Genomic DNA, 14751 nt, shown 5'->3' with positions numbered 1-14751 from the left:
ATGGGTATTGATAGCAAGCTGCACACTCCGTACCGTCCACAGGCGAGTGCGAAGGTCGAAAGAGTGAACAGCACTATTAAAAATAAATTGAGTAAAGTAATGGCAGAGACAGGATTGACGTGGCCAGAAGCTTTACCCATTGTTTTGTATAGCATCAGAACCACTCCCAGGTCCCCTCTTAATCTGTCTCCTTTTGAAATCTTGTTTGGTCGACAACCGCATGTCATGATTAACCCTCAGGATGATTTGAAATGTAACAATGAAGTAACTGTAAAGTACTTGATTAACATGAGTAAGCAGTTGAGGAATCAAAATGATAATCTGAAGTTGGTGATTCCTGATTTACCAGATAGTAATTGTCATGACATTGAACCTGGGGATTATGTAATGATACGAAATTTTCTACGCTCAGGTTGTCTTATTGATAGATGGGAAGGACCATACCAGGTCTTATTGACTAGCACCACAGCATTGAAGGTTGCTGAGAGAGAGACTTGGGTCCATTCATCCCACTGCAAAAAGGTTGCTGATCCAGAGAAGTCCCGTGATAAGGAACAGACGGTAGAGGTTGTATCACTGGAGTGTCTGTTCCAGGAGGACTGAGGCGGCACCTGAGCCTTGAAGACCGAAAGCAGTTGTCGACTCCCCTCTCCCTTTTATTGTTTTTCTCCACTTCCCATCCCCTCTTCCTTGAAATTTCTTTTTCCCCCTTCTCATTCTTCTCTATTTCCTCCTCAAAGATGGACTTGCCCCAAGAGACTGTGATCCGGATTTTGATGTTAACCGTGATGTTGACCAGAGCAGTCTGTTCCGGCGAGAGTACCATAGAGGTCGAGAGAGGTTCTGGAATGGGTTCCGATTATGATAATGGAGGCGCAGTTTTCCAAGATCAACCAAGCCAACAAGCAAAGGCGAGTATCAGAAAACGATCCGATAGAAGAAATTGTGATGGATTGTTAGCTGAAGAAAACTGTATCTGTAGGCTCTGTGATAATCTGGTTGAAGATGGATGCATAAAGAAATGCCAATCCAGTTTTAATATCCATATGGACCGGCATCCATTGAGTGACTATCACTCTTTAGTGGGTAACGTGTTAAACCAAACAGATTGTTGGGTATGCTCTCAAGTACCTCAGGGTCATAGCAAATCAGGGCTAGTACCATTTCCTTTAACGTTAGGGGAGGTACTTGAGCTAAGTGGTGGGAGACCGGTGGACCGGAGATTTAACATCTCCAGCCCTCCTAGTTTGAAGCTCCACCAATACCATGTGGATAGGTCCCTCTTATGTTTTAATATCTCCAATCCCCGTAAGCCGGGAAATTGGGAAGTGTCATGGAGCAACCTTACCATGACCTTTTCACACAGAGCAGATAGAATGCCTACAGATACAGAGCTTGTACGCCACATAGCCAGTAGAGGAAAATCTTTCCGGTATCGATATACCTTAGGAAATAGGATTACTAGAGTTGGAGAAGTATCACCAGGATACTGTGCACATATCGTACAAACTGATACGTGCATTAAGCAGATGGAAGAATTAGGGTCAGGAGATTTCACCTGGAAGGTTTGTAACATGGTCATGTCCTTCTCCGTCCCTTATGTTCTCCCCGATGATGCATATTTCATATGCGGGAGAAAGGCGTACAAGTGGCTTGCCCCAAACTCTGAAGGATTGTGTTATATTGGAAAAGTATTGCCTGAAGTGATGACTGTTACACATGACAAAATGAAGGACATACACCGTGGTGCCCAAGCTCCTTATACTCACACTCATTACGAGCACCGAGTTAAAAGACAACTGTCAGAAAGGTTAGAGCATCCGGCCTCTGATCTTATCCATGAATCCACCGGGATTCAGGTTCTGGTAGCGTTAGATTTCACTCGTACCGCTCGAGGAGTGATGAATTATAGATACATTTCCGCACTCGCCAATTTGTTAGATAATATCACTGAAATGTATGATGACACGTTTAGATACACTGGAAGAGAACTTCAAGCTTACAAAACAGAACTAGTTCAGCATAGGATGGTTCTTAATTATCTTACAGCAGTAACAGGCGGATATTGTGTTACATTGGCAACACAGTACGGCATAAAGTGTTGCACGTATATCACAAATAGCACCGAGGATCCGGTAGAGGTCATAGACCAAAAGATGGACGATATTCTCCAATTGAAGTGGGAATTTCGTCGGAAACACAATCTCACCCTTGCTGCTGTAGGTAATGAGCTGACTGGTTGGGTGTCATGGTTGAACCCGCGAAATTGGTTCTCCGGTTTGGGAGACTGGGCTCAAGGAGTCATAATGGATGTTGGAAAGTTTCTACTATGTATCTTGGGTGTCGTTATATCGATTGGATTGATATTTAGATGCGGGCAGGCTTTAATGAGGTGCAAACAAAGTACAAAAGTGATGAGCTTGAGGAGTGAGGAAACCGTAATTAACCTGGATTTGATTTATGACCCAATGATAGAAACCAGAATGTGATGAAAATGCGATTATACGGTCCGTTTCTTTCACCTGTTTTTCTGCTTTTCTCCAAGATACAAAGACCCCCTTGGACGAGGAAGTTGACGAGACGCTATACAGACAACAGACAAGCACCAAAGATGAAGTTTTGACAACCTATGATATGGACACTTGATGAACTTTGCCATGGATCCCCAGTTTCCCTAGTATTTTTAAACTCACGCTAGCCCAACATTTTTTGTAAATCCGATGGCTCTGACAAAGCTATTTGCTCATGCCCAAGGAGCAATACAGCGCAAAGAAGACGACTCTCAACAGATACCGAACACAACTTCAACGACAGATGTACATTTCCCTGACATAGAATATCATTGCATTTTCCATAAGTGTTCTTTATCTTCATCTCTACAACCCTCAGGTAAATGACACACATAGACGATAGGGAATACAGGCACAGATATCAGCAACCACATACCTCCCCCATTCATGTATCATCAACTAAAATGTGCATCCCCATTTTGTTACAACTGAAAGCCGAAATGAGCTCGGTAAAGTTTGACAGCCCATCCACAGACCCGTACCACGGGATAAGAAGGAATTCAAATGTATACTTCGCAATACCTCGAAGCTTGATTTACAACACGTACGGCACGATGATACATGACCCTCCAAACATGGACTCATACACACATGCTTCTGCTATCACACTAGGTCATACCCTCTTCACACCTACTCCTCTCTCCTCCCTCACCCAACCATGGAAATGAATTAACCCCTGACATATATTTTTCTCCTTTTGAAATGTTTTAGAAGGTGGCAGTTATTATTGACTGCCAAAGGGTGGACTGTCAAAGTCAGAAAAATATCCCTATACACGCTGCCATATTTGCACCTCATGCTGGTCCGTGCTGCGCATGCGTGCGCTTTCCCGTGATAGCGCATACCCGCTGATGCGTGCACCCGCTCGCATCGGTATGCGTATTTACGGTAAAGAGTATGTAGTCGTAGCGTGCGACCCAATCGTTACATATTTTCACAATTAATGTAGTTTGTAGATCATGGTCCCTTTGATAGTTTCTGAAAGTTTAGTTAATATAGAATGTCCCTGAGCTGAGGAATCCCTCTTTGTATTGTGGGAAAGGTCTAACAAGAGTCATGCAGCAGTGTTTGGTACCCATCGGAAGAGTATTTAATTAGCAATATTCCGGTGTTGGTTTGGAGCGTATTAATCGCTCGTGCGAATAGTTATGGACATAAGAAGTTTATGTCCATTTCTATTATTTACTCATACTCAGGTATGCGGCGGGAAACCTAGTTTCCCACCCACCTGAGCTGTTTGAAATCGTCACAGCCCACCTGTATGAATCAACCTATGACCTTTTGTTATGATACAGGGCCGAATTCCGACGTCCAATGGACAATGGGATTGTAGGGACTATGAGATTGCATTGTGTGTGGGGCATAAATAGGCAGGCCGACCACATCCAGCTCTCACTCTTCAACGGTTCTCATTGCTGAAAATCGGGTGCTGGATGTCCAGGCGCATGCGATCGTTTCCCCTTGTGCGTAAGTTTCTCTCCGTAATCATTGTCTTACTGTGAGCCAATTTCTCTCATCTCTCTCCATTTCTCTCTCTCTCTCTCTCCTTTCTCTTTTCTCTCACATCTCCCCTAGACTAGTATTGTATTGTATTAGATAGTATTGTATTTTGGTTAGGAAGTCTCTGTTATATTGTAGTGTATCATTTGTACTGTTATCCCCTTTTACAAGTATATTAGATATAATACAGTTAATAGGCTTTGGACCCTAAACCAGTATCTGTGTATTTTCTATAGTGTTAAGTGTTCACTTGAGCGTCGGTGACGCTCAAGCAGCTTTGTAGTTAGTCAGGTTACACAAGGTTGCACTTACACCCTGTACTCACATTAAGGTATTCTGTGCATTTCATTGGTATAAGGTTTAGACATAAAGGTATAGCGTTGTGAGCGTCTGCGCCGCTGGTGATCTCCTCGTGGTCTCGAGCGTCCGCTACGCCATAGCGAATCATTACTCTAGTCATAACCAATAACGTGTTGTCCTGTGATCACTGGGCCGTGAGCGAACGTGACGCTTGAGCGTCTCGCCTACGGCTGAGCGATCGTTACGCAAATAGCGTACCCTTACGGTACTTCTTAAGTAAGCAGCGTACAGTGTTCTTAGACTTCATAAAGGGTTGTTTATACGACAAAGGAATTTAGCATTGTCACCAGGTACACTGGAAGGGTCACGAGTGCTTGAATGTGCTGCCCTGCTCCGGAATACTGAACTGGAGTGGGCTTCTCTACAGCAGAGTGACCCAGGGCTGAACGTCATTCGGCGATGGAAACAGAAGGAACACTGGCCTAGCCAGTGGGAGAGGAGTCGGCTGACCCCCTACTGCCGGAAGGTACTGCGGAGTTGGGACCGATTATTCATCCGCGGCAGAACACTGCGTCGACAGGTGTATCTCCGCCACAAACTCAGGATGGTGGAACAGATTGTGGTGCCGGAAGTATCTCTCCAGGCGCTGGTGACGGAAGCGCACGATGGCGGAGCCCATTTAGGGGTAGCAAAGACCTTTCAGTGGATACAGCGCCAGTTTTTTGCCCCTCAGTTATGGACATTGGTGGAGAAAGTGTGCAGGGAATGTCGGAGGTGCGGGGTGGTCAAGCCGAACGAACAGCATGCGCCAGTACATACCGTTCAGACGAGTCGTCCCCTGGAGTTGTTGATGATTGATTACGTTCTGATTGGGGAGTCCGTTAGTGGCCATCAATATGCCCTGGTCATGACTGATCACTTCACCAAGTTCACGGTAGTGGTCCCCACCAGGGATCAGACGGCGGAGTCCGCTACCAAAGCCATTGTTGAGCATTTTGTCCGGCAGTTTGGGTGCCCTGAGAGGATTCATTCCGATCAAGGGGCTTGTTTTCAGGGGAAGTTGATGGAACAGCTTTGTCGACTTTACGGGATGCAGAAGTCCCGTACTACGCCGTATCATCCTCAGGGAAATGGCGCCTGCGAACGTTTCAATCGGACTTTGCTCCAAATGTTGGGGGTCTTGGAGGACACCAAGAGGCGGAGGTGGCCCGAGCACGTAGCCGAGCTGGTATGGGCCTATAACAACCGGGTTCACAGCACCACTGGATACTCCCCCTTCTTTTTGATGTTTGGCCGTCCAGGGCGAGAAGCCCAGGACTTGCACTTGACCGAGTTTCGGGAGGAAGGGGGATTGCTGCCAGCAGATTGGGTCGCGGAACATCAGCAGTGGTTAAAAGTGGCTCACGAAGTGACTCGGAAGAGGATAGCCGACCACACTCATGTACCCCATAGGACTAGAGGAGCAGAGCCTTTCGACGTGGGACAGAGGGTGCTGGACCGCATGACGCGGCTGGGCGGTAAGCTAGCGGAGAAGTGGGAGGTGCGACCTTATATTGTCCGGAGGCGCCTCACCGAGGGGGGCCCGGTTTATCAGGTGGAAGCAACAGATGGGTCTGGTCGGTTGAGAACCCTTCACCGGGATATGCTGCATCCTTGTTGGTTCCCCGAAGACGTGGGGGTTGAAGGTGCCCCCGGTATGAACACTGCTCCATTGCCTGGGGATGACACCGTATTGGCATCTTTACCCAGAGTGACTGGCCTGGACGAAGATTGGTGGATCCCAGTGGTTCCGTCCCATGACAATAGCCTCCTGGATGCTGGGGCCCCCAGGCCTGAGTTATCTCCTTTGCCTCGGCGATCGCAGCGTTCCAACCGCGGGGGGGCCTGGTCCTCGGTATGCTGACCCGGAGTATATCTGGTCTCAGTCTTCCTTTGTCAGGACTACAAAGGACAAACGGGGGGGAAATGTGAGGCGGCGGGCGGCAGCGCGCCGAGCGCGCCGGAGTACGGAGGAACGAGGTTTCGAGAGGATCCAAGTTCCTCCAATCAGCGGCTCCAGATTTGAAAAGGGCGCCGGACGCGTGCCAATCGCTGCTCGCGGCCTGGCGCCCAATGAGGAGTCGCCGCGGCGGACCAATAGGAGTCCGCCGCGGCGGACCAATGGGAGCCTGCCGCGTCATGGCCCCGCCTCCTCCCAGCGTCTTATATCAGGCGCTGGGCGGCGGCGGGAGTCAGTCGCGAGTCGGAGACGGAGCGGAGAAGAGCTCCAGAAGACGCCGGGAAGAGAGGAGCGGCAGCGGAGGAAGCGGCGCCGGAGAAGGCCGAAGCCAGGACGGGAGAGAGCCACAGAAGACGGGACGGTGCCGGAAGAGGCGGAAGCGGCGGCCCAGCAGCGGAACATCGGCGGAGAGTGCTGTGGAGAGAGGGAAGCAAAAGAGCTGACGAAGCTCCCCTCCACAGCCTCTCCTACCGGTCCGGGTAAGAAGCCTTGGGCCTGCACCACCCTCCTGTAGGCCCTCCTCTCTAGACCACCAGGTGTTCGGGCACTAGGCCCGTGGGCACATTCAGGCCCTCCCGGCCTGTGGGCATTTAGTCGGGCCCTTCCGGCCCGTGGGCACCAGTGAGTCGGCTCGTCTGGGTCCGAGGCCACGCGCAGTCGGGGTTCCACTCGGCCCGTGGCGTGAAGGCCCAGACCCGACCACTCTGCCCGAGCTACCCTCTGCCACATGGTAGGCGGGCACAAGGCCCGGGGGGTACGTTCAGGCAATAGGCCTGTGGGAATATTAGAGGGCATTAGGCCCTAGTGTATTTCGGCCGCCAGAGGTACATCAAGGTGACCCTGGGTATTAGGCCCAGGTCACCCAACTGGTAAGTTAGGCGGGTACTAGGTCCGTGGGTGAAGTCAGGCCTCCGGCATGTGTGCAGCTAGGGGGCTCTAGGCCCAGAGAATAAGTCCCCGAGGTAAATAAAGGTGGCACTGGGCGCTAGGCCCAGGCCACCCTGAGGTATTTAGATAGTTAGCCCTGAGGCCCGTATAAGGGAAGGCACAGGAGGTGGGTAGGCCGTGCGGTGCCCACCCCCTTCCTCCTGCGGGTAGGGATTTCAAGGGACAGCACCGTGTTATGTTGTATTCCGATGTGTGTTGTTACCGTGCAGGGCAAATTGTAGTTATAGAGTTTGTGCATAGTTGTGTTGCACCACTTACACTTAGGCCAGTTTGAGGGCCTTGTTATGAAGTTAGTGTAGCGGACGCACACTAGATTAGAGTTAGGCCCTGCACGGCTGTTTTTCTCCTTGCCTCCTTACAGGGACCTGTAACTGGAGAAGATCGGGGTACAAGACGTAGGACGGTGAGTAACAACGGTCTGAGCGTTTTGTCTGTGTGTTTCTTTCTATCTCCCTTCCTTCAGGGCAACGGTGAGCCTTGCACGGCGGTGCAAGGCGGAATTTCCACCTGGTGTGAAAGTGCCTATAGGTGAAATTCGGGCTCTGAGGCGGACGCCTGTGATGACCCCCACCTAGCCCGAAGGAGCTATTTTCCTCAGCCACGTAGGGTGTTCCGGTCCACGGTTTGGGGGACGGTATTCACCAGTCCTCTCCCTCTTAAGTTTTGCGTCCGGGTCGTCCAGAAGAGTTTCCAGGACTGTCGAGGGTTCCGGCATCTGAGAGTGAGAGCGTGCGGCGTCCGGTAAGTGGTACGCCTACACCTGCACGGCAGCAGGCACTACACGCCCCGGCGTTGCTCTCTCACAGTAATACAGGTGTTATATGCCGCTATGACAATACTGTCTCCAGTAATGATATAAATAGGCTCTGACCATAAAGCCTGATACATCCTATACTGTCACGTCTGTCTTGTCTTGAACCTGCCAGTAGATATTTCCATCACTTCCCAGCAGGTGCCTCCCCTGTGATTATTAAAATCATACAGAGATACTTATGACACATGGTCTGTGTCATAAGTATCTTCTTTAATTGTAGTAATTTGATGCATTTAAATTAGTTTGGGAGGCACTGATAACCAGGGCCATCTTTTCGTATAGGCTCAATGGGCTCTTGCCCAAGGGCCCCAGGAGTATAAGGGCCCTAGGCTGATAGCTGAGGGTCCCCTCTTTCCAGGGGTACCAGATTTTTTAAAATCGGACCTGGGGAACTGGAGATATCCGACTTGACAGCAGTGGTCCCCATCCAAACCTGTTAATTGCTCCTCCCAGCCACATATCTCGGGTTCTGTCTGACTTAGAGTTTTTCTGAGGGTATACTCCAAAAGTTGAGACTCTCCACTTTCTGTGGACACTGGCAGCTTGTCTCTATTATGGCCAGAACCAGAGATATCAGCCTTCAAGCAGCTGGCCCCTGCACCAGCTCCAGACGCCGAATATGCAGTTTTAGATTTTCATTGGTGGATTGCTCTGGTTCCTGACCTCTGATCCCCAAGTCCTCAGAACCTTCTGAAAGGTGGGACTCTCTAGTTTTTTAAACCCATTCAAAGCTAAGAAATACATTTTCAGGAACTTGAGATATCTGCAGCCAAGCAAGCTGCCCTGCCACCAGAAAATTATAAATATTAAGCCCACTCCACTATCCACCCCTCCCCTACGTATTAAACACCCCCTACTGCCCTGGAAGTCATGTACCAGGGCCCCTTCATTCAGCCCAATGCACCCTTTTACAGTTTAGCCCCATCTGTGCGGTAAAGGAGTAATTAGCAGAAATTACTGTTTCAGGTCCTACATGCTGAGCGGAAGATAGAATACCCACTACGGCCCACGGGACATCAAAGCTGCCACTGATAGCACCCCCCACCCCTACTGCTGGATGATGTGTAGGTGGCCCAGTGCATTGCTGTGCCCAGGGGCCTACACTGCTGTTAAGACGGCCCTGCTGATAACAGTGCCTCCCATAGATAATGGAAATGTGGGCAGAGCGGGGGGCGGAGCCTAGCACTGGGCTGTAAAAGCCCATAAAAAAAGACAGGGAAAGTGGCACTGCAAAAAGTGCCTCGCTGACGGGGGCACCACCCCATGTCAGCGAGGCACCTGTGATTGGGCAGCGGATACAGTGCTGGATCCGCTGTCCAATCACCCACACGGCGCTGGAGGCAGAAGAGACCGCGGGACCCAGCAGCTGTGACTGGCGTTGGAGCGACGGGCCTGAAGCAGGAGGGGTGAGTTTTCTCTTTGTGTTGTCTAAAAATGTCACGCAGCTAAGTCCCCGCAGTGCTCACCTCTCCACCTGGCCCTCCGCCTCCAAATCCCGGATCTGCACCCTCCGCTGCCGCCTCCTTCCTGGCTGCAGCACTCAGACTGTTACCAGGCGTCCCGTTACTAAGCAACAGGCGGGAGCTCCGCTGTCTGTGAGTGAGCGAGCGTGTTCCTTCTCTCTCTCTCCTATCCCCCCCCCCCCCCCCGTAAATATTTATTTTCATTAATTTTAACAGGTGCCGGATGCCCTTATTGGATTCTACTGGACAAGTGGACGTGATCGGCGTGGGATGTAGGTAAGTAATCTCTCTCTCATTTTTACAGGAGCCACCTATTGGATTCTACTGGACAAGTGGACGTGATCGGCGTGGGATGTAGGTAAGTATGTGTGAGTGTGTTCTAATAAACTTTTACTTTCAAGGTGTGTGTGTGTTGTGTTTTTATTTGGGTATTTTTTTGTTGTTGTAGAACTACAGGTACCAGCGGGCCTGTTATTTCCCCGCATGCTGGCACTTGAGGTTCTCCAAGTACCAGCAAGCGGGGGAGGCTTGCTGGGCTTTGTAGTTCCACAACAAAAAACAATATTCTTTTTTTTAACACTCTTATGGCTATCAGCCTGGCATCCACTGCCCAGGGGTGCTGGGGGCAGCCTCGGGCTTCACCCCTGGCCCTTGGGTGCCTGGAGGGGGGACCCCTTGCTTTAAGGGGTCCCCACTCCCCCAGCGATCCCCGGCAAGGGGTAACTACATCTTTTGTTCCTGGAAGGTGCAGGTGTTCAGTGAAAGAAAGAGGGAGGAGTCCTCCATTTTTCTTTCACTGAACACCTGCATCTTCCAGGATACAGCTACTCCACCTGAAATTTATCCGCGGCAGTGACGGGCGGCTACCTTCCGGCACGGAATCGAGCCGTGGGCCCTGTGCGGCAGCTGCGACCGGCCTCAGCATCCTCCATTCCGCTGACCACCGGCGGACGGTGCACGTCCAAGTAGTCTGGGAGGAGGCTTTCCAGTGCAGCCGGATCTCTGTGGCGGTGTCTTGTCCAGCAGCCTCACGCCTGCCTTCCGCACTGCATATACCGGGTGAACATCAGCAGGTCAATTGAGCTCAATTCAGCGGTTGGTTTACACATCCAGATACGCCTCCAGCTTTACAATCCACTGGGCAAGTTCTGGACTCACCCGGGGACGCTCGGGTCCGCCAGCCCATATGGAGAGGTAATTTCTTTCATATACAACCAACACATGCCGTTGATCTGCATTGAAGTTCATTTCTCAAACGTGCAGTAACTGTGTCTTACTTAGGATTCACATTTAGCAGCTGTGGCAACAGTATTTCCCAAGGATTGCAACATATTGGGACATTTGAACTTTCAATCAGCCAGTTCAGTGAAGTTCTAACGTCACAAACAACAATTGCAATAGCTTAGATAACTCATGTGTTTTTAAATTCATGTATGTGGCAAACTAGAAAGCTACGATCAATATCACCTATGAATTGTCTTTATTAAATGGTATTTTTATTAGACTATTGTGAATATTAAATACATATACTTGTTACATATTCATTTGACTCTTTGGTTGTTAGAGAACCTGTGAAATTATGGTGTGTGGATTTCATGAGCGCTTCTATTAATTTCTTTAGCTGGTTATGTTCATAGGAGTATCGCACAACTCCTTATAGTGGCGAACGTGCTCCTACACTATCAGTTCCAGGTTCAACTTTTGATTGGTTAATTATTGATAAACACAAGCGCAGCAAAAGATTTCTTCTCGTTTTTGTAAGGCATCAGTTCCGCTTAGTAGATGGAATACGGACACAGCCGCACTGTTTTGGGAGGAGACTACCAAACAGTAGCTGATACGCCGCTACCACGGGTGCTCCAGCGCTAGGCCTTAGGGATCATAAGGCACCAGGAATAGTATGAGGCCATGATCTCTAGGGTTGATGTCAGCAGTGGGGAGTCGGACACTCTCCTGGTCGCCCCTCCCCCCGGTTTATGACCAGTTTCCGCCGAGTCTCCCGCCATGAACTGTTTCCATGCTTCCGTCCCAGACGCTGTACACGAAGGGGACCCGGTCGCAGCATAGGCAGCTGTGTGACCGGTGCATCTGTGTTCACTATAGGTTCGTGGAGCGGCAGTGTACACTAGTAGCGTCTGGATCCACTCAGCGTTCGCTAACATATTGATCGATCCTGGAAGCGGGGTGAGTCTCCCTGTATCCCACTCTACTGAGTACGGGTAATACAGCACTAAATCTCTATCTACTTTTGGAGTACGAATAGTTAGATAAGTGCCTGATGCATATGAGTCTGTATACCATTGCTGTTTCTTTCGCATTGCGTCTGAATACGTTAGATCTGTTTAATACATGATTCAGTAAATGTGTTCTCCTACATACTTAAAATGTTATTGTAGTTGATGTGCTCATATTGCTTATTATACAAATGTATAACATGTGACTGACTGCTAGTATGATGCTGACTTTACTATATGTCTGTCAGTTTGTTTTGCAGAGCCTCAATGCTGGTGCATAGGATGGTCGGATGGATATCATTTAAAAAAAGTGATTACAGTCACAAAATTGTGTAGTACACTGGGGAAGTGCTGACTATTTATCATGTATAAGAGCGGCAAAGGCGAGGACACTCATACCATGTTTGCAAAGCTGTATTATCCTCTCATGATCTGGTTCAGGATGGTTTGTGTGCATAATGTTTTAGCTTCAGCAAAAATACAAGGCAGATTCAGGTATAAAATGTATCCACCTTGGGCTCTCTTTGCACAGACTTTATCCAATAAGCTGAATGGATAATTCCTCCAAAATCATGTACCAGGGATAGGATTACACTATTAGCCTTTACATGCAGATCCACCTATGGTGTATCACTCCCAGCAGCAGCTTCTGAGAGCCGGTGGTAAGTAAATCTTCACTCTCAACAGGATACACATTGGGGGTCATTCCGAGTTGTTCGCTCATTGCCGATTTTCGCTATACTGCGATTAGTCGCTTACTGCGCATGCGCAAGGTTCGCAGAGCGCATGCGCTTAGTTATTTTACACAAAAGTTAGGTATTTTACCCACGGCATAATGAAGCTTTTTCATCGCTGTGCTGATCGTAGTGTGATTGACAGGAAGTGGGTGTTTCTGGGCGGAAACTGGACGTTTTATAGGAATGTGCGGAAAAACGCAGGCGTTCGAGTTGCAAAACGCAGGAGTGGCTGGAGAAACGGGGGAATGGTTTGGCAAACGCTGGGTGTGTTTGTGAGGTCAAACCAGGAACGAAAAGGACTGAGCTGGTCGCAATGGCTGAGTAAGTCTGGAGCTACTCAGAAACTGCTAAGAAATTTCTATTCGCAATTCTGCTAATCTTTTGTTCGCAATTCTGCTAATCTTTTGTTCGCAATTCTGCTAAGCTAAGATACACTCCCAGAGGGCGGCGGTTTAGCGTGTGCAATGCTGCTAAAAGCAACTAGCGAGCAAACAACTCGGAATCACCCCCATTGTTCAGATTCATTGGAAGATGAAAGTCCAATTTATTCTACTTCATCATACAAAAAAGAGGTAGGTCTCAGCTCTGGAATATAGCTGAGTTAATTAAAGTAATGAAGCCATTCTATCCTTCGAGGATTAAGCAGAGCCTGTGTTAAAAACCTGTGGTTAAACATCCCAAAACCTGAGTTTCCAGGGTCAGATCAGCTGACGGAAATCATGGAAGAGGCTTCGGCTACGCCCAATAAGTTTAGAATTCCTAAGAAATGGAATTCCAATTATCCTCTTCCAGCTGGGGATTGTTTAAAAAGTGGAGGTGGCTCCTAAGGTAGATACGCAAGTGATTTGAATAGTGCAAAATTCTACATTATCTTTGCTTTCAACTTCACGGGCTGGAGAGATGGGTTTCAAACAAACATTTTTTCCCTGTCTATGGCAGTCATAAAGCCAAGCCAAGATTTTTTTTATAGAGCAAAAATCTCATATAGCTCATATAAAAAACAGACTACAATGTTCCTGGAGAAGCAGCATTGGGTATGGGCATTATTTCCTCCAGGGCATCAGCCCCAACTATACCTGCTCGCAGAGCAGTTGAGCTGGATAAGTGGAGGCTGATTCAGAATCTAGGAAGGTTGTGGAATCATTGGAAGCAGATTCCAAGGTCAAGTTCTTTCCACATACAGTTTCAAACCTAAAGTTCCACCCCTTTTGGTTTCTAGGAAGAGCGAAAGGAAAAAAAACAATACAAGAAGTCTGGGAAGACTAGGAAAGCATTGGGCTACCAGAAGTCCGGTTGGGATCTACAGCTACACCACACTGGAGAGGACCAATCTCATCTGAGTTTGGAAGCTAAGCAGTGTTGGGCATGGTTAGTACTTGGATGGGAGACCATCTGAAAATACCAGGTGCTGTAGAAAAATAAACCATCAGTCTGATGGTGTGGGCCTCTGCCCGGGGGACCCAAGGCTGGGGGAGCCGACTTCTTCAGGTCGCAGATCTGGCATGGTATCTCTAGATTATGCTTCCGCCTTCAAGACAGCCCATCTTGGGTAGAGATGAAGGACAAGGCTTTGCAAGAAGCAATTCAGAAATTGCTTCAGTCGGGAATAGTCATTCCAGTTCCTCCTGCAAATGAGGACAAGGTTTTACTCCAACCTGGTTTTAGTTCGGAAGCCAAATGAGTCATTTCGCTCCCCATGCTCAATCTTAAAATGCTGAACAAATAAATTTGGAACCTCGGTGGCACTTGGAATCATTACGTTCCTTATGTTGGCATGGAGCCAGGGGATTATATGGTATCCCTGGAGATACAGGATGCTTACGTACATGTTCCTATACCACTGTCCATCAGTGTTATTTAAGGTTTGGTATCCTCCAACAGCATTTTCAGTTCTAGGCCTTACCCTTTGGGTTAGCCACAGTCTCCAGAGTATTTACCAAGAATATAGGGGTGATAACACCTTATCTCCGCCAGTTTTCCCATACCTAGATGATCTTTTAATCCTGGCACAGTCACAGGGATTGTTCTTACGTCATCTGCAACAGACAATTACATGTTTGCAGAGGCACGAGTGACTCATTAATTGGACAAAATCGTCTCCAGTTCCGTCACACCGGATGACTCACTTGGGGGCTGTACTGGATCAGGTCTGCAGAGAGTAATTTTTACCTCGCAACAAGATATCC

At 48.6% G+C, this 14751-nt stretch overlaps 1 pseudogene; it reads left to right on the top strand.

The window, feature by feature from the left end:
• The first annotated feature begins 13863 nt into the window (after window positions 1-13863).
• On the top strand, window positions 13864-13982 carry LOC134897348 (5S ribosomal RNA; annotated as a pseudogene).
• Window positions 13983-14751: the final 769 nt, after the last annotated feature.

This window comes from Pseudophryne corroboree, chromosome 3 (genome assembly GCF_028390025.1).
Source record: "Pseudophryne corroboree isolate aPseCor3 chromosome 3, aPseCor3.hap2, whole genome shotgun sequence".
NCBI classification, from domain to species: domain Eukaryota; kingdom Metazoa; phylum Chordata; class Amphibia; order Anura; family Myobatrachidae; genus Pseudophryne; species Pseudophryne corroboree.
Note: the sequence above shows the minus strand (reverse complement) of the source record. Positions and strands in the feature narration are given on the sequence as shown.